This window comes from Peromyscus leucopus, chromosome 6 (assembly GCF_004664715.2).
Source record: "Peromyscus leucopus breed LL Stock chromosome 6, UCI_PerLeu_2.1, whole genome shotgun sequence".
NCBI classification, from domain to species: Eukaryota; Metazoa; Chordata; class Mammalia; order Rodentia; family Cricetidae; genus Peromyscus; species Peromyscus leucopus.
In genome coordinates, this window is record NC_051068.1 from 20,891,445 (window position 1) to 20,912,193 (window position 20,749).

Here is a 20,749-nt window from a genome sequence, read left to right on the forward strand (position 1 = left end):
ATACCAGGCTTGCCTCAATCTCACATAATAGTGTTTTGGTGTGTAAGTGTGTGTGTGTGTGTGTGTGTGTGTGTGTGTGTGTGTGCCTATGCACACACAGAGACCAGAGGAAGATGTCAGATGTCCCGTGTTGTCACTCTCCATCTTATTCCCTTGAGACAAGGTCTTTCATTGAAGCTGCAGCTGGACTTGTGACCAGCTAGCCCCCGTGACCCATCTATGCCCCAGCTGGGGTGACAGTATGTTATTAATAATTTTTGCTTGTCATAGTCATCAGTCTTGATATCTAACCTATTGTTATAGAATGAGAAAGTAGGTTGTTGTGAATAAACCCTTTTACCTAAAATGTTTATTTTATTTAATTTTCATTAATTAGGTCTTTGTTGGACTAGGCGAGCAAGGGAGAAAAGGAACATTAGAACCAATACATTTAAGTTATGAGGTCGGTGGAGTTCAGTGCAGTGAACACTCATTTCTAAGTCTGTGAATTTACACCTAGTTGAACATGCATTCACGATGCTACATATTAGTTTATTTTACATACTTGTTCACCATCAATAACATAACAGAGAGATCATTGTATATTTTTAGGGTTCGTAATAGACCTAATTATCTATTTTGTGTGGGTGTGGGTTTGTGTCTGGATGTAGCATGCCATGATGCAAGTGTGGAGGTCAGAGATAATTTGAAAGGTTGGTTCTCTCTTCCGACCATGCAGTTCTTAGAGATCTAACTCAGGCTGCAGCACCCTTCCCACAGAGGCATCTCTCTAGTTCTTGTTATGATCCTTAACAATGCATTGTGAATGCTAATTTCCTCCATAATTCATCTCCATAGCTATGAACAGGATGTGTGAGACATCCTCTCCTAACTGCACACTTTTTAAAATTTCATTTTTTTCAGTGTCACATATTTTGAACAAAGTCAAGAAACTTTGGGAATAATAAAGTTGAGGACAAATGCACCATTATCAGCAAAATCAATGTCTAACAGTAGTATGAATTGTGTAGAAGAAGAATATCAATAATGCAGAGAGCTGTGAGGCCCACCATTATGAATAAGGAATGTTAAAAATTAGGTTTTTGACTTTAACACTTAGGGGAAGAGACTTTAACCGACACTAAAATTTAGCCTAAAGTGCTTTAAAAAATCATCATTGTGAATCTCACTGTCGAGTGAGTCTGTGGAACAGGAGGACCAGCATGGCAAGCCATTACAGGAATAAAGGGTCCAGGCTCCTTAGTGATTTGTAACTTAGTGCATGGGGCTCGGCAGGCTCCCCACCACAGCAGACTAAGTCCTTGAAACTTCAAAGTTTAACTTCACAGGGAAAAAAGGAAGAAGTGAAATAAAGAAAAAATAAGATAACATGCTTTCGAGGCTGCAGCCAGGCATGTGGCTTTGTGCTTGGGAAGGATACACTGTGTAGGAAGACAAACCCTGTGTTTCAAAATAAGATAATTTTTATCTCATCTGAGCATGTGTTTAGATCACAAATGCCAGTGGGCGTCCTGGATGTTTTAACTACCAGAAATACAAATAATACAGAAATACAGAAGTGATTAAGTACATCCACAGCCTCCTTCATTATAAGCCATACAATTGTATTTACAATCTCGTTGTATTGGTCTAAAAATTAATCATGAGATCAATGTTTACATTTTTAAAAGAAGCAAATAACCACATTCCTTCATTTAACATAGATAAATTCATCATTTGTTAATTCATGTTTGTTTTATTCATTGGTATTATTTATAAAACATAAAAACAGCTCTTACAGTCAGTACATTGATAATACTCTTTTTTTGTGGAGGGACTGAGGAAAATTTATCAACTCTCGGGATATCAGCAGAGAGTTAGCTACAATAGAGAAGATAAATAAAGCAGGCATGGTGAACTACAGTTTAATTTTATCTCACTAGTCACAAAGAGTGGCAACTTCAGTACAGTGCTTACCACTATCAAAACGTACATGTTCCTGCCTCTTTTTCCTTTCTCCTTCACATAAAGATTTTTTGGGCAAGTTCAGGACAGCATGAAAGCATGTTGCTTTCAGTTGAGTCTGTTTTCAGCTCTGTTCATTGAGTGTAAAAGAGGGCGATGGATTATTCTTCATGTCAAAGATCACTTCAGAAGCTGCAGCCTGTCTGTATATATCCTTAATAAGTTCTGGTGTGCACACTATTTCTAACCTCCATGCCTACATTAACAGGTTATTTCCTGGGCATTCTTCAGCCAGGAAATAATTTACTAGAGAAACAGGATGTTACATCAGTTGTAACAAAGATGACTTCAGGTAACATAGAAAGACCCATAAAAAAGGAATATTTTAGTTATTTCTCTGAAAAGGAAGAATATCACATTTCTAATAACTGTAAGATATTTTTAGCTATTCATGAATACATATGTAGTTCTATTGTTAGAAATATCATATATATGATATATATTATAACATATACATATATAAATATTAGCCTAGAAGACAAATTTAATGTCATTGAAGTTTTAAAAAGCAAAATAAAATAAATTTGTTTAGGAGGCTGGAGTGATGGCTCAGTTAACCACCAAAGTGATTGCTAGGGAAGTGTGATGATAAAGTTTGATCCCCCAAACCCATAATAATAAAATAAACCAAATAAATGAAGAATATGGGGATAGCCATGTGCTTGTAATCCCAGCAGAAGGAAGACACAAACAGGCTGATCCCTAGGGCTCAATCAGCCTAGCAAAAACACCAAGTTTCAGGCCAGTGAGACACTGCACCAGAAAATCAGGGTTACAGTGGCTGAGGAGTGACAGCTGAGTGGACCTCTGGCCTGAACATGCAAATGCACACACACACACACACACACACACACACACACACACACACACACACACACACACATACATACACACACATACACACACACATACATACACACACACATACATACACACACACATACATACACACACACATACATACACACACACATACATACACACTCACATACACACATACACATTCACATACACACACACACATACACACACACACACTCACATACACACACACACATACACATACACACACATACACACACACACACGCACATACACACACATACATACACACATACACACTCACATACACACACATACACACTCACATACACACATACACACACATACACATTCACATACACACACATACACACATACATACACACTCACATACACACAAACATACACATTCACATACACACACACATACACATTCATATACACACACATACACACACTCACATACACAAGTAAACACACGCACTCAAATACATACACACTCACACACATTCACATACACACTCATATACACACACTCACACATAAAAACACACATACATGCTCACATACACTTATACACATTTATATACACACATAAACACATGTACTCACATACATACACACTCACAGACACACAGAGACACACTAACACAATTCACATATACACATACACACACAAACATATGATAATGACTGTTTAATTTAAGGGCATAACTGTGCAGAATTGTGAAATCACCATCTTACGAGGAAAATTATTTCAAGGCCAGTGTGCAGTTCACTGTTGCCACCATTAACTATTAACACAATTAAAATGTGATCTAAGGTCATTCTCAACATGCTTCTAGAAATCCAGTTTCTCTTTCAGGTTTTAATGCTATTGATAGTCTCACAAGAATTATTAATAATAATAATGTGGATGCAATGAAAAAAATGTGTTAGTTTTCCAGAGAAAATAAAATAAACAAGACTGGGAAACATTAACATTTGCAATGAAGAAAAGATAAGTTTTTGGAAATAAAATGAAGTCTAGTAATTAATATGAAATTCATTTTCTTTGCATTTCTCACTTACTATTTAACTTTAATTAGAATAGTTGTAAAAATGTTATTAAAACACTGCTCATAATCCAAGCACCTATAAAATGTGGTTTTGGCCTCTTAAAAACTCATCATTGGAAATGCAAATCAAAACAACTCTGAGATACCACCTTATGCCTGTCAGAATGGCTAAGATAAAAAACACTGAAGACACCTTATGCTGGAGAGGATGTGGAACTAGGGGAACTCTCCTCCACTGCTGGTGGGAATGCAAGCTTGTACAACCACTTTGGAAATCAACATGGCGCTTTCTTAGAAAATTGGGAATCAATCTCCCCCAAGATACAGCTATACCACTCTTGGGCATATACCCAAGGGATACTCAATTATACCACAAGGGCTCTTGCTCAGCTATGTTCATATCAGAATTGTTTGTAATAGCCAAAACCTGGAAACAACCTAGATGCCCTTCAACTGAAGAATGGATAAATAAATTGTGGCACATATACACAATGGAATACTACTCAGCAGAGAAAAACAATGACATCATGAGGTTTGCAGGCAAATGGATGGATCTAGAAAAAATCATCCTGAATGAGGTAATCCAGACTCAGAAAGACAAATATGGTATGTACTCACTCATAGGAGGATACTAGATGTGGAACAAGGATGACTGGACTGCTACTCACATCACCAGGAAGGCTACCTGGAAAACAGGACCCCAAGAAAGACACGGGGATCACCCAATGACAGAGAAATGGCTGAGATCTACATGAACAACCTGGACATGAGTGGGAATAATGAAGGGCAAGGGGCGAGGGAAAGAGAGCCTGTGGAAGTAGGAGATCCCAGCTGGATCAAGAACAGAGAGGGAGAACAAGGAATAGGAGACCATGGTAAATGAAGACCACATGAGAAAAGGAAGAAACAAAGTGCTAGAGAGGCCCACAGAAATCCACAAAGATACCCCCACAATAGACTACTGGGAATGGTCGAGAGACAGCCAGAATTGACCTACTCTGGTGATGGGATGGCCAAACACCTAATTAGTCGTGCCAGAAACCCCATCCAATGACTGAGGGATCTGGATGCAGAGATCCACAGCTAGGCCCTGGGGGGAGCTCCAGGAGTCTAATTAGCGAGAAAGAGGAAGGTTTATATGAGCGAGAATTGTTGAAACCAAGGTTGGATAAAGCGCAGGGACAAATAGCCAAACGAATGGAAACACATGAACTATGAACCAAAGGCTGAAGGGCCCCCAACTGGATCAGGCCCTCTGAATAGGTGAGACATTTGATTGGCTTGATCTGTTTGGGAGGCATCTAGGCAGTGGTACCGGGTCCTGTGCTCATTGCATGAGTTGGCTGTTTGAAACCTGGGGCTTATGCAGGGATGCTTGGCTCAATCTGGGAGTAGGGGACTGGACCTGCCTGGACTGAGTCTACCAGGTTGATCTCAGTCCTCTGGGGAGGCTTTGCCCTGAAGGAGTTGGGAATAGGGGTGGGCTGGGGGGAAGGGGAGGGGGGCAGGAGGGGGTAGAACAAGGAAATCCGTGACTGATATGTAGAACTGAATGGTATTGTAAAATAAAATAAAAGGAAAAAAAAACTCATCATTGTTCAATTTTATCTTGTGACTATTTCCTTCAAATTTGTCAATAAATAATTCTTTTAAGAAAAACTTTATGGATTGTTTCAGCATTTTAATTTTTAAAACATTTTATTTTTATTGCTCTGTTGTATGTATATCTGTGTGTCAGTATATGCACATGTGAATGTAAGTTCTAAGGCAGGCCACAAGGGAAGTTTGGATCCTCAAGATCTGGAGCTATACATAGTTGTGAGCCAACTCACATGGTAATAGACATCAACCAGGATCCTCTGCAAGAGCAGAGGGTACACTTCACTACTGAGCCAACTTCCTAGTCCCAAAATCAAGAATTGCAAGTGTGTGTGTGTCTGTGTGTGTGTACTTGTCATTCAACTGTAAAAGTCTATTGAAAATTCCATTCTCTTATTTACTCTGGAGCGATGCCCATTTTTCCTATGTCTGGTTGTTTTCTTCCATTGTGGTTAAAGTTTACTATGACAGTTCACTCCAAGGTTGCTTTCTTTAACTACACAGTGGGAGACACTGAGTAGCCAATGCTCACTACAACACTTTGCTGAAACCTTCCCCTTCCCTCTAATTTTCAGAATTGCTATGTGCTCCAGCTCTATTTCTTCTCTTCTTTGGACAACTTAGCTCTGGAAATGAAAATGTAAATCTAGGCATAGATATGCAAATAATAGTCCACTGGAATTGGCCTTGATGTTTTATTTCATCAGATATGAGCATCCTAGTAGATTTATTGGGATGAGACAAATCTTTCCACTAGTTTCTTCAGTTTGACTCACCCAACCCATAAAAACCAGGAGTTAACTCTTCTGTATTAAAATGAAAACAGAAAAAAGCCTTCTTGGTTGTGCTAAGCTTCAGAGATGATCCAGCATTTCATCCAAACACAGGGCAGTCTCACACCTGCCCCAACAAAGGTGGGCACATTCACATATGTTTATCGAGAGTCTATGTCCATCTCACATGTATAACAATGATTCGAACTGTTGACATCTCCGGAACTTTCATAGACTTATATTTAACTATCTTCCAGCTAGCTGCAAGATAAGAAGGGGTTAACTTGGACATTGCGACCAAATAGCATTTGCTTCAATCTTTCCTGTCTTTGCTGTTTGTTGTGACAGATTCACAGGCTTTGGATTAGGGTGAGGCCACCTTTGAAAGTTCTCCCACCTTCCATGACTTCTAAAGAGGAAAAAAAATAATACAATACTCTGTGAGTTCGAGGTCAGCCTGGGCTAGAGAGTGAGTTTCAGGAAAGGTGCAAAGGTACACAGAAAAACACTGTCTCAAAAATGCCCCCCCCCCAAAAAAAAGAATAACGCAAGAAAAAACAAACTAAAATTACCACAGAAGATTCGGGAATATTCTCATCACTTTTGCCATAATATAGCACTATATGTGGGGTGTATGACTTGTCATTTGTCTAACTCCTTCTTCAGTTGCATTTTTCTTCCTTGTTTTAAGTTCTTGAAACTAGGAATTTTAAAATGGATTGAAGAACATCATGATACGACAGGCAGTGATGTTCAAAAGTCACCAGAAGAAACCTGCTTAACATATTCCCTGGATAAATGTGTCTTAAACAGATGTGTTCACAGTAAGAAGAAAAATACTTATCCAAAATCCTCTACATAGGTAACTGTAAACATGAGAAACGTTCATCAACAAAAAACTTGAAATGGGAATGGCTTTTTTTTTTGACTGTGTAGCCTAAACAAAGATAAAATATTGTGAAACTTGAAGTTGGGGAAAATATGATTAAAATTTGGGAAATCATCCTCAGCCTCTTTTCGTTGGCTTTTGAAAAGACATTTGTTCAAGATGCATGAACCAGTGCCAAACAAAAACAGGAAGAGTGGTGGAAATCACCCAGACTTTCCCTTTCCATGACAGCTCCCAGAGCTGATAAAAGCACAAACAAGGCCAGCCCAGAAAGCCAGAAAACCAAAGCTGCGCTGGACTCCTTTTGATCTACCCAAACTAAATTCCCTCTTCTGATTTAATATCTAGTGAAAACTGACATGGAACACAATTTTGGCATCTGTTTATTTCATAAGGACATTTTGCTAAAAGCCAAATAGAAAATGCTTAATTTTTGTACTTGAATACTGAAGGAAATATTGACAACCATGAATCTTTCTCAGCTGTGCCTACTCCGCAGAAGAGCATGCTCCCATAAACCCAGGGTGAAAAGCCCTGCTAATTGCTATACAAATATAGTTTGAGGTACACACATAAAATGTGCCCCAAAATGGGTGCATCAGCATTGTCTGAGGTGACTTGAAAGAGCAAGCTGAACTTGCAATACACTAAAAATTTGCTTATGGATGTAGGTGGAAGGAGCAGAAACTTTTAGAAGCAACTGTTTCTGTTCAAGTTAAGACTAGAGAAGTTCTATCTACTACTTCTTGGCTCTTTGTAAGTGAGCACAGATGAGCAATCTCTACTTTCAGATTCAGATCTAAGAATGAATATAGGAACATTTGAACATGACCCATACAGCTGCAGTACCTCATTCATTACCTTAAAGAAGTAGGTAATCAATGTGGTTATTGAATAAGAACATAAAGATTACAGGTCAACAATTATTCTTTGGGTTTTATTGAATATTTACCACCTCTGTAGAGCAGTAGAATAGCTACATTATCCATGTGTAGTGTGTGTGTGTGTGTGTGTGTGTGTGTGTGTGTGTGTGTGTGTGTAAAATGCATTTTCACATGCTAAGTAACAACAAAATCTATCAGTCATGGGGATGGGATATGTAACAATAGCTTCTCTAGAAGTTGTTATTAGAACTTCAGAGCCCCCAACACAGTGAATGACAGGGTAGATCTTTCCCAAAAAATAAATCTCTTTTCTTGGCACAGGGAACAAACGACTTTGTTGCCATGTCTGTTCTATGTGTTCATGACTGTGGAACCATCTACCTTACAGAGACTGATGCCTGCCTCCTCCACCAGAATTCTAAATGAGATTCTGCTGAACTTTGCTCCTTACCCAAGCAGATGCCTCTGTTTCTCTACCTTGGAATGTCTATCCAGGTCCAAACAGATACCATGAGCCCACCAGTCATGACTGAAGGTAGCTCCAATCACATAGTTCTCTGAAGGGCTGGCTCTTCTGATCAATAGAGATTATATTCTGGCACCATTTCCAGCCCTCCCCAAGAAGACACTGAAAAGGTTCTCTGGGTAGGCTTGGGAGTCAGCAGTTAGCTACACAAGCATCAGATGGCATGGACATTCCTTCCCAGGAACACATACAAGACATTAGACTTCAGGTCTGAATGTAAACTGAAACTTCTGAGGAAAGTTGTTATGAAAAGTGAAAAGAAAAATAGACTTCCTTCATAGGACCACAGGAGGCTTTCAGATTGCAGGAATAAATAAACCTGAAGTGTAAGAACGCTAACTGCATTCTTGAGGTTTCATTGCTGATAGCCATTAGCTCTGTTCCTTCCTCCTCTTCCCGTGCTCCCATCTGCCAAGCTGAGAAGGGCCCTAGCTTCTCTGTGCCTTTCCATCTACCTAATCTGCAGTGAAACCACTCAGCCACCCAGGCCTGGCAACTTTCACTCATGGTCAAGCCAGTTTCCTTCACCAGCTCCCTTGGGCCAGACTTGAAGCTTTCTCTATCCCGCAGAGACACCCTAATAACAGAAGTGATAGAAATCCCCAACCATTTTCATGTGGATATGAATACCATCATCAGTCATCAGACATGAGCCAAATGTGGAGTGGGCGTCTAGAACCTTCTCACTTTTGCAGAGAATCCATTTAGCTTTACCTGTCAACTTGACACAACCTAGGGTCATCTGAGAAGGGAATCTAAACTGAAGCATTTCTCAGAATGCCCTAGCTGATGTGTGGAGGAAATTTTCTTGACTGATAATTGATGTAGGAAGGCCTAGTCCACTGTGGGCGGTATCATTCCCTGGACAGGTAGGTGGTTCAGGGAATGTATAAGAAAGCCAGCTAAGCACGAGACTGAGAGTGAGTCAGGAAAGCAGCTTTCCTCCATCTATTTTATATCAAGCTCCTGCTTGAGTTCCAGTTCTCCCCCTTCTTTCAACTATAGACTGTGACCTGGAAACTGAAATAAATCTTTTCCTCCCCTAAATTGTTTTCGGTCAGATTTTATCACGCACAACAGAAAGGAAACTGGAACACAGAGTAACGGTAATGCAAAGGGAGCCTCCATCTTTTTCTAACTGATGATGAAACCTCCTACTGCTGAAACTCTTCCATCTTCTCCTGAGTCTCATTCCTGACTCTGCCTTTCCCCTCATTCCTTGCTAGTTCCTCAAAGGTTTTGGATATTTAACGACACCAGGTTCAACTCCCACTAGTGTCAGCACTGTGGTCACTGGACAAAGGCTGAAACAATCAATACATTTGAAATAAGGGAAGCCAAGTCATATTCCTTGAATCAGCAGACCTGCTTCCATGTTTCACAGAAGGCACCACTAGTGGTTGTACAGGTGAGTCTGAGAACTCAATCCCAAACACCTCCAGAGAAATGCCCCAACTCTCCTGTTCTAATTCTCATTCTTTTCCAAGAGCCTTTTTAACCCCACTGGGCATCTGTGATATTTTTACTCTAGAAGGAGGCGTCATCTCTTGCTGGAATGTCCATTTGAATGCTTCATGTTGAATGGGATCCTTTGGGTTCTACACCTCCTCACTAATTACACCATTTGTTGCAGTGATTTATATCAGACACTTTATTCATCAAGATAGTTCTGTATTATCATAGCTTCTTTTAATGTCTCCTGAAGGTGTGTTCATCTCTAAACAAAATGTTAACTGACAGAAATTACAGTCATCACGGAATCAAGGTTTGCTGTTTTGTTTTCTTGCTTTTCAGCTTTTGCAAGTAAGTGTGTGTCTTCTCTACAATAGAGATTAAACAGCTTGGGCAAGCAAGTGTATGAAAAGCCAGGGAGAGGAAGAATGTCAATATGATGACCCATTGCTTTTAAGTAAACATGTGATTTTCCTTTAAAGGATGCCTCTAGGAAGCCCTGGCTACACCAGCTACATAGTTTCTCTCCTCCATACTCTCTCCATAACAAGGCCCACGGCAGATTTCTAGCAGATACAGACACTTCCAATCAGGTTGGCTCTACCCCATGGCCCTAATCTGACCCGTCACTTCAGAAAAGGAGCCCTTCTGCATTTACGATTCAGAGGCAGCACAGATTTCTGCAGAAAGCCAGACCAGCTCAGAGCCAGTAATAGGTTGTTAAGATTTAACAAGAAAAGTAAGGGGACCATTAGAAGGTTAAAGTGGCTTGGCTGGGAGGGGACAGAATCCAAAGTTTAAGAGATTGGAAGTAGCCATGGCAGAAATAATTTTAACAATCAGCTTTAAAAATAGAGTTAATTAAATATGCTGTGGGAGAAAAAAATATCTTAAATCCCAAATTGTTAATTGTGTACTACAAAAATGAACCTGCAGAGATGATGCTCTACCCCCTGGTGAAAGCCCGTTGCTCTGTGCTGTGGTCCTTACCCAAGTCTGTAGACATTCATGGCAATAACTAGGAGACCGTGGGACAAAGATAGAACATGTAGCAAAGTGTCTATCAGTCTGCATGGTGAAACTTCTGATGCCATCATTTTTGCCTCTTTCAACAAAGGTGAAGTGAATCTAGTTTCGGGGAGGAAAATCTGAAACTTGAAGTTTTGAACTGAAAGCTTCCGTGTGATTAGCAAGGCTCCGAAGACCTGATCTATGACAGAGCTCCAGATGTCCCTGTGTTTCCTTGGTTTCTAACAAGCACAGCACATCAGTTAGGGGCACGAGACTTTCACCTCTCATGTCTTTCATAATAAGGATTATCCCACTTCTCCCCTCTCCCTCTTCCTTCCTTCCCCTGCCCCATCATGGTCCTCTTCTTCCCCCTCCTCCTCTAGATCCTTTTCAATTCCTCTCTAAAGAAAATGCCCCTTCTTCATTTCAAAATAAATCACCATACATGGCTTTATTTTTTTTCTTCTCTTTATACAACAGCCACTCTTCTGATTTGTACTGATGGGAAAGAAGGGCTCTACAAAACAAAACGGCATTACCTCACAAACAAGAATGTAGCACTACATTAGTTCTTCAAAACGGGACAAAGCATGTTTAGGCTAAATATGGACATCAGCAGTTTTGAGCTCCAAGGCTGATGCATCTGGCTCGTTATTGTCTTGGAGGAGCCATCAGTGAATGCTTAAGGTCTTTCTCCTGGCAGCAGGAGTCTCCAGTGAGGTTTTTATATGATTTGTTAAGAAATGCTTGGTTTCAGAAGTCATTCCTATCAATCCCCAGGGAAGTCTGTCTGCAGGAATAACTCTGCCCTCATGCTACCTGCTAGACGACTTGGGAAAACCTCTCCAGACAGAAGCAGAATGTAAATTTAAAAAGACAGTTGGAAAACCTGGTTTTACTTTGTGTCTGATAAGAGTTCAAACTTCCAGTGTTTTGTTAGCTGATAATTGCCTCTGCTTTTTGTTTTGTCTCTTGTGGGATTTCTAAACCTATTTTGAAAGTTAGGGATGGGGAAGGGGAGATGGAGATGGTGTTTGGAAATAATAGAGTTCCTTTCATTACAACCCTTAGCATGGCGACCATATGGTGAGGTGCTTTTCATGAACTGATGAAGTCTTCCACATTTGATGGGCAAGAGGAGCTGCCTGTCCCTCCTCAGTGTGACTGAAATTCCTGCATTAGTAAGGGTACCACAGAACTGGGCCAGTCACATAGGGGATTTGAGTCACATCCATGTTGCACATTCTATACATTTTTACGTCTTATATTAAAACCAGAGTCATTTACGTCAGTTCCTTTTAATACCTTTTTGTTGAGAATGCCAATCACTTCTGCTTTAACTCAGGCACCGGTCTTCCTGCTCTCAGCTAATATTCTGCAGAATGCAAAGCCTTTCTGGCTCATTTCCTTTTCATTTCTTTGCCCTGCCCAGCTATTCTTGGACAGAATCTCTAGTCATTTTAGCTTCAAGTAAGAGCACATAAAGATTTGAGCCCATTTTCCCCTTACTAGAATCCAAGTAACATCCATGGAATATTCTATGCAAAAACCTCTGTACCCATGGTTTCGATGCAGTGTTGAATTGCATCTTCTGGAGAACTTAATGAAATGAGTGTCTGGCACCACCACCAACCAGCCTTTGACTGATGTGTGCATTCAAGATTTTGTCTGTCTAGCACCATATCCATAGTTGCTACTGAGTGAAAGACCTTCCTTCAAGACCCATAGGTTGCCCAACCCTTTCTGACAGCTAATTATAGATAGCAATTAGTGATGTGAAGAACATGCTTTTGTGACTTTTTTCCCTTTCCTCCAATCCTAGATAGCCTTTCACTGCTTCCCCTCCATTATATGATTTAGGTTTGTTCCAGATATTTCTTAAAAACACATTTCTCCCCAGTCTTTGAAACTAGCTCTACATGCAGAGACTTCTAAAATTCTACAAATATTTTACAGACTTATCAGAAAATCTCAAATAAGACAAGTTCCTTGAATATTTCAAGGCAAAAGACAAGAAAATATCATTGTTTTCTGGTACCTTTGAAGATGGGCTAGTGGTTCACTCAGATCACCAATGTGGTAGTTGAGATTTCTAATACACATTCTTTGGTGACAGCACACACTGGTTGCTTTACTGTGAAACTCTGCACATCCACCAGCAATGAAGACAACTGTCTTACCCTCCATCTACCATCATCCCCCAGGTCCTAGGTTTTTGGTATGGCTATTGCTTTCAAATACTTTATACAGGAATGACTCGGGCCACCTGCTTTGTAGAGCTGACCCAGAATGACATAATAGAAGCCATTGTATCTGGGGGAAAGGTGAAATTCAGAAGCAGTTGTTGATGTGGGCCATTCTGTCCTTCTACAACCATAGTTGGTACAAAACCAAACCTTACACTTCTCCCCTTTGCACACATCAGACTTAACCCTGTGATGAAATTCCTCTGTATGTAAGGCTCTGAAGAACTATCTAGATGACACCAGAATCGAGGGTCCATATTGTCTGAGTGTTTTAGAAACTAAAAGCTGTATTTATTATTAATGCATACATGAAATATATCTTTTAAACATTTTCATTAACATATATTAATTATCTAGAATAGTAGGATTCACAGCATTTCATATATGCATAAAGCACATGTTGATCATATTCTGTAATGCGTCTCTTTTAGCTGTTGGAGAAAAAGAGTATTTAATTTTCAAGCCAACATTTTCTGTTGAAAACAAAAATAGGAAATGCAAGGCTCTTTTGTAGTTCAGTGAATTCAGAAAATGCCCAAAAGTTTTTTTCTCTTGCATGGAAGCTCACTGATGCCTCTGGAATGCTCTTTGTGACCAGAGGATACCATAATGTTCTTGTTAAGAGGTGCACACCTACATACATTCATAGATATACACACAGGAAGAAGGGAATGGAAAGGAAAGCCCAGTTTTGACTTTCTCTAAGAACTGACTCAGAAGAACATGACATGAGCAAGTTCCAGAGACTGTTTTGGCAAGCCTGGGGGCACTGACTTCACGTTCTGCAGAGTCTGCTGGTCCAATGCCAGCTTGATAGCTGGAAGGATTTCCCCTAAAAGGAATCTCAGGGATTCGAACATGCATAAGATAAAGAATGTATCTCAAAGTCAGACCATGAAAAGACATTCCGCATGTCCACTATCATGCATACTGCCAGGGTCCTCACTGTGTCCACACAGCCTGTGTCACAGATGTTCTGAGATCTCAGAACATCTTCTTCAGGCCAGCATTTCTGCCATTGATAATGACATTCCAACCATCATAAACTGTGTGCAAAACAATCCAGAAGCTGAGCAAGCCCAGGGTTAGAAGATTACAATGTACAACTTAGACTGGTCTTTAACTCCATCATCACTGAGTTCCTGGGCATTGTGGCACACTCCTGAACTTAGCACTGTCCAGCCTGAGGCAGGAGGAGTGTGAGTGGTAGGCTAGCCTGTGCTACACAGTAAGACCGTCTCTAATAAGTGAAAAACCTTAAGACATTATTATAAATCAACCTCTCTTGAAGATCAAAGGAGCACAAACCTTTGATTAAATTTCCTAAAGTTTAAATTGTATTCCTCAGGTCATTGCTTTTGTCTAAGTTCCAGAAATAATTATTTGGAAAGCAAACCCAAAGTCATTTCACTAACAACTCAAAGAGAGAAAAACACATAACAATGAAGTCAGTTACTTCATGAAATTCACATGATAATGCACATATATGTAGTGTGTGTGTGTGTGTGTGTGTGTGTGTGTGTGTGTGTGTGTGTAATCAGACCCTTTCATTACCACAAATTTAGGGGACAAAATGCCAATGCCCAAATTGTGCAATGAACAGGCACACATGCACCGCACAGTCCATGTGACTCTTCTCCTTTGGGGCTTATGACACTTGGGAGCTACTTGACTATAACCAAAGTCAGAAAATAAATAAATGTCTTTTTACCATGTGATTGAGCACTCCATGTGATTCAATACCAAATTAATGCCATAAGGTAAAAAGAAAAAAAAAAGAGGAAGCTGAGTGAGTAGGGTGGTGGACACCATGGTCAAGTGGGAGCGCACCTGCTTCCTAGTGTGTCCACACTCAGCAGACACCCACTGTGAATCCCAGACCAGGAGCAGCCTTGTGCATCCATAGCCCCAGAAGGGAGTGTTTAGAGACACTTGACATGCCTTCGTTTACATGTTTGTTTTTCTCAACACAGAATGCACACAGTATGTGCCTGGGGTACCCAGACTCCTGCTATTGCTGGAGCCCTTCTGGGTCTCCATGCCCTTGAATTGCCCCATTGGTAGCCAGGACAGCACCTCGCTTCTACCCTGGCCCTTCAGCTGTCTATTTACTGAGAACCTACGATGTGCTAGATGATGAGCGAAAATGATGATGATCATGAAGACACTCTCTTAGCCATCAGTGGAAAGTTTAAATGGCCAACTATCTAGTAGAGAGATGACACTTAGAGAAGATTCCAGTGCAGGAAGTGCTGGAAGAAGTGAGACCTGGGAATGTTTTTTAAAGGAGAAATTCCCCAAGCTGCTCTGAAATAAGGTTTGTTCAAAGGAAGAGCAAACAGTGTGAAAGACAACCAGGTATTGCAGGAGTCCAAGGGCCGGTGGAAGTAAAGGTCAGAACTTCTGCTGGGGCTTCCCCAGTCACTGCTCACTGGTGCTTATCCCCACAGACACACCAGACCAGGAATGAGGAGGTGGCAACCTCACACTCCAGAAGGATAGCCTCAGACCCAATCCAGGTCAAAGTCCCGTGTCAGGACAGCAACACCTCATAACCAGAGGCTCAGTTGCAAAGCAGTCTGGGTAATGTAGCCTCACACATACAGGCAAGATGGGAGGAATGGATGAGGACATTCCTGTTCCTTCATCAGATTTTAAATTCTTTGTATTAAAATAATATGCAATATAGTTGCACTACATTTATATACTTCATTGTTTATATATAATATAATGCATAATTCTATGTTAAAATAATAATACTTAGCTGTATCAGATTAGAGTTGTGGTAACATTAATACCACATATTCTTTTGTTTTTAATTCAACTACTAATAGTTCGTGGCACCTATTAAACAGCGATTAGATAACTTTGCATCCAGCAGAGTGTGAATGTTTGAAGTCAGTCAGTGGTAGAGAGTTACAGAGTGTATGCATCTATCTAAGGTAGAAAAAATGATGGCCGTGGCTTTCATCTTAGACTTCGATGAAAAGGAGAATTAGAGAAATAGCTTTAGTACTAGCAGCCCTGGAGGGAGGTGGATCTGGGCCTGGTAGCACAGCACTGATTTCCAATGAGCACAACTAAAATTCTGGCCAGTTGGCTGGCTCCTCAGACCTGCCAGGCAGCAGAGATGCAGGCCTCACCTGGAGGTGGGTGCCCAGCCTTACAGTGAAATTAAAGATACAGTCCTCTTTTTGAGTAATCTTTGAAATGAGCCACAACAAGAAACCACATATTAATTTCTTCACAGAATAAAATCCTTAATGGAAGCACCACAAAAATCTTACAAAGAGCCAGATGGTGGTGGCACACACCTTTAATCCCAGCACTCAGGAGGCAGAGGCAGGTGGATCTCTGTGAGTTCGAGACCAGCTTGGGCTACCAAATGAGTTCCAGGAAAGGCGCAAAGCTACACAGGGAAAGCCTGTCTCAAAAAAAAAAAAAAAAAAAAAAACAACAAAAAAAAAATCTTACAAAGTTTCAAAACTTGCAATGAGCAATCAGATGTCATCCGAAAATAAATGTAGTCTCTTAAATACCTAAAGAAGAACTAAACTAGGCTTCAGAGTCTGCGTAGGGAATTTTTCTTCACAGCAAAAGTAGATGATTGTCAAATAAGACATGTTAGAAAAGAACTGTATTTCAAATATACATTTAGTTTTTATGAAGAATTTGAAAATAAAATTGTCTTTCAAGGGGAAAAAATTCAGCAATAGTAAAATTGACTAAAATCTCCCACCTCACTCACCCTGTCTCATCTTTTGATTGAGGAAAATTAATCAGGAAAATAGTGGTTTAAAAAGTTGAGTTTCCCTTTAGATGAACCACAAAAGCAAACACTAGGAATGAGGAAAACAAACCTTGAGTGTAATCAGGGCAAGATACACATTATGTCAGGGGTCAGCACAGCAAGGTTGGACTTAGCAGCCAGTCGCTGCCTCTAGACAGGTGTGCCTGAGCACAGCGCGTCCCGATGGGGGCTGCTAGGATTTTGAGACCAGTAGCTCAAACAAGACACCGAATTTAGTATTCTCACCTCTATAATTATGTCGGTCTCTGAACTGAATTCTCAGGCAACTTAATAAATGGGGCAAGAGTAGAAGAAGCACATTTTAAAAAGAGGATCATTCAGAATCACTGGATGACACAACTTTATACAATTCTTTATACAGTATAAGTGACAATATTCCTGGTGTTTGATGAAGTATAGGCAATCCCGCACACCAGAGTGGAAACTAAAAGGTGATGAGCTAAATACCTTGGTAGGAGGTAAAGGAGACAGAAGTAAAGCACAGTTAGCAAAGAGGACACTTCCTGAGGAGAGCACCACAACGGAGACCAATTTAGTCATTGCTTAAATGACGGAGAGTGAACACAAGTTTAGCGACCACACACCTGCAGTTTGAGTACAGCTTATTAGTAAATGTTTTTATTTCTCTGTTTTACTGACAACTAAAATAAATCACAAGCTTAGTGTAGGTACTCTACACTAAACTTTTATAGGGAGACATGAATACTAATAGATGTTAGCATATTTAGATATAAACATATACCTAGAAAAAAAACACTGTAATGTGATTTAAAAGTATGGCACACTAAAAACATAGACGAGTAACGTTATCATTAAGTCCTGCACACGATTGGGTGTACTATAACTTTACATATGCCAGGCAGCACAGGATGGCTGCTGCCAGGAACCCTCGACAGTGCAAGCACTGAATTCCGTGTCTCCTGGCAATGCTACAATGTCACTAGAGCCGTCCTCTTCATCTGGAGCTGTGGTCATCTCGGAGACCACTGTTGTCCAGAGCGTCTATGTAGGAATGCAGTACTCTAAACACAGCAGAAAAATACAAGATTTCTGTTCATACTTAAAACTAAAACTACGATAAAACATTGATAGTCCTGGGCTCTGTATTCAATCAGTAAAATGTTACTCTCCCTGACCCCAATAAAAATTAATAAATAAAAGTTTAAATTGTACAGAAAATAAATTAGGCTCTAAAACAATATTTTTCATTTAAAATAAGAAATTCACCAACCCCATTTGGGGTCTGAATTATTAAATCTGACATAAAATGTAAAGACCCTTTTAAATTGTTTTGTCTTGCTTAGTTATTATTACATAGGATTTCAGTTCAGGACAGGCTGCATCTCCAGTTTGCCATCCTCCTACCTCAGTCTCCCTAGTGTTATAGTGTGTGCCACAACACATTGATAAAAATTCCTTTTAGGGTTGGGGATTTAGCTCAGTGGTAGAGCGCATGTCTAGCAAGCGCAAGGCCCTGGGTTCGATCCTCAGCTCAAAAAAAAAATTCCTTTTATAAAACTTATACACCTAGTAACTGATCAAGGAACTATGAAACATATTGTTGGCATTTGCATTTATGTAATTATTTTATAATAGAGATGATAAAGGATTTATGGTTTTTAATAAATGGCAAAGAAGCATTTTTAAACTTAGAATTTTATGCCCCAAATTATCTCTTAAAATTGTAGTCTCTTAAATTCTCATTATATGTAACTCTTCTAAAATTGAACTTGAGTGTAATTTGAAATAATTTACAACATTTTACTGGAAACACCATCATTTATTACTTTCCATATAAATAGGCCATAAAATTTTCTCATTTAATGTTACCTTTCTGGTTTAAAATATGTGCTCATTTATGAAATTTACCAGTGTCCACAGAAAAATCTTTCTGTAATAATTTTATTGGTCTTTTGCATAATTTTGAAACACTCAGCAGCTCTTCTTTCCAAGAATAACACCTTCTTGCCATAGTGTTCAGTTATGGAGCAGATATCCCCCATTAATGCTAACTCGCCTGCTTTGCCAGGTGAGCAGCTGGAGAGACAGAGACCTCTGAGCCCGGAAGGCTCTGCCAATGAAAGATGGGAATCGAAGGTCACAGAAATAGCTTCTTCTCTCTCTGGCGGGGACTCTGAGATTATTCTCCAGCTCTTCCAATGGTCTTCCAGGTCAGAGTCTCTTCTGCCCACTGCGTGGGAATTCACCATGTCCCTGCTATGTCTTCTCTTGTGTCTGGGGCTCACCCTCAGACACAATGTGTGCGCTGACCCTGCTGGGGCAAGAAGGGGAAGTTGAGATAAAAGCTTGGAATCTTTCCCTCTACAACTGTAGGAAACCATGTAGACTGGAGAAAAAAACAGCTGAACATGTCTAACACAACAAACACATATTACAGGATAGTGGAGTGGAACCCCTAGGGAGACTTTTTTTTTTTAATCTGCTGCTATGGGGAGATAGAAGGACAAAAAGTGTTTTCATCCTTTAGTCCTCCTCCTCCTCTTCCTCTTCCTCCTCTTCCTTCTCCTCTTCTTCTTCCTCCTTTTCCTGCACTTCCTCCTCTTCCTCCTCTTCTTCTTCCTCCTTTTCCTGCTCTTCTTCCTCCTCTTCCTCCTCCTCTTCTTCCTCCTTTTCCTGCTCTTCTTCCTCCTCTTCCTCCTCCTCTTCTCCTCCTCCCTTCCTCTTCCTCCTCCTCTTCCTCTTCTCCTCCTCCCTTCCTCTTCCTCTTCCTCCTCCTTGTCCTTAGTCCTTGTCCTCCTCCTCTCACTCCTCCTCTTCTTCTTCTCCTCCTCCCCTTCTCTTTCTCGTCCTCTTCTCCTCCTCCTCCACTCTCCCTTCTCCTCCCCTCCTCCTCCTTCTTCTCCCCAGGCTACTGTTACAGAAATTAGGCTTTATTTCATGTGGTTATTTTTAATTGACTAACACATAGTGAATTTCAGAGGCTTCTTCACACACCCAGTCTTGGTTAAGCCACCCTGCCCTCCTTTCCCCACCTCTCTGCCCATAGCCTGCTTAGGCCTTCAGTTCCCAGTAGTTTATACCCTGTTCTTTCATATCACATGTATTTCACTATCTCCTAGTTAGATTTCTTTTATTTGGATTGCAAGATCTCCACACACATTTGTTTAGGTAAGGTTAGCCCTTCCTCTGGTCCCTGATTTCTCCATACCCATCACTGCACTGTGACCTTGACTCCTTCTGCCTCCAAGATCCTACCTCTCCACTTTCCCTTCACCTGTATTCTAACAGCCTGTTCTCTAAGTACACCCTCTCACCAAGAGCCCATTTAGACTTTCCTAGGTGCTGCATGTACTCCAGTATTGAAAGCTAGAAGCCATATGAGAAATAGCATGGAAAATCAGTCTTTAGTTTTTAATTATTTTAGAGTTTTCTGATGAATAAGTCTGTAAAATAAAAATATGTAATTTATGATATAGAAAGGAAAGCATATTGTAGTATGCATAAGTTATGCATTTATTTTAATCTAATTTGCAGTGTTTTGTATTTTACTAATGTGTTAGCTTGATACATACATTTTTGTGTGATTATTGACAAAAGGATAATGGATGGTTTTGAGACATATGACTTGTAAGGATTTCTGTCATGTTCCTATGATTATATTCAAGGGGACCATTAAAAATTAGTTCTTCTTGGAGTTGGAAAGATGGATCAGA